Source organism: Echinops telfairi, unplaced genomic scaffold (genome assembly GCF_000313985.2).
Source record: "Echinops telfairi isolate 266 unplaced genomic scaffold, ASM31398v2 ScPeMD7_7420;HRSCAF=8458, whole genome shotgun sequence".
NCBI classification, from domain to species: domain Eukaryota; kingdom Metazoa; phylum Chordata; class Mammalia; order Afrosoricida; family Tenrecidae; genus Echinops; species Echinops telfairi.
Genome location: NW_022111320.1, coordinates 21,677,643 through 21,678,220, shown reverse-complemented (window position 1 = coordinate 21,678,220; position 578 = coordinate 21,677,643).

Here is a 578-nt window from a genome sequence, read left to right as displayed (position 1 = left end):
ACCAAAAAGTGCAAGAAGAAAATGTTCTGAAATAGATTGTGGGGATGATTTTAAAAATCTTACTATTATTGAATGATTGTGAAGTATATACCAATAAAACTATTTTTTAAGAAAAGAGATAAAATAAGATGAAAGTTGTACATGAGTGGGTGAAATATAATAAGGAGGGAGGAAATGCTTTGGAACAATAATAATTCAGGCTTAAGAGAAGAAAACATGGATGTGCTCAGAGGCAATATAAATTGGAATATTTGGTACAGTATTACAAGTTAAGTAAAATACAGCTAAGATAGTCAATGGTATTAATAGCAACGGATGGGGAAAGAGAAGTAAACTTGCTCATAGTGCTAAGAAAAAGGTAGAAAATATTAAAGGACTTTGTTTGTTTTTCCTCAAGACAATTGGATTTTGACAAATTTCTAGCAGAAACCCGCTCTGGTTTAATGAGGGTGACTCTATGAGAGGCGGGACAGGACTTCAGACAGGAGAACCAGTGAGAAAGTGCTGGAGCAATACATTTGGAGAGAATGCCCACTTCTAAACGAAGCATAACCAGCCTTCTGATAGAGAATGTGACA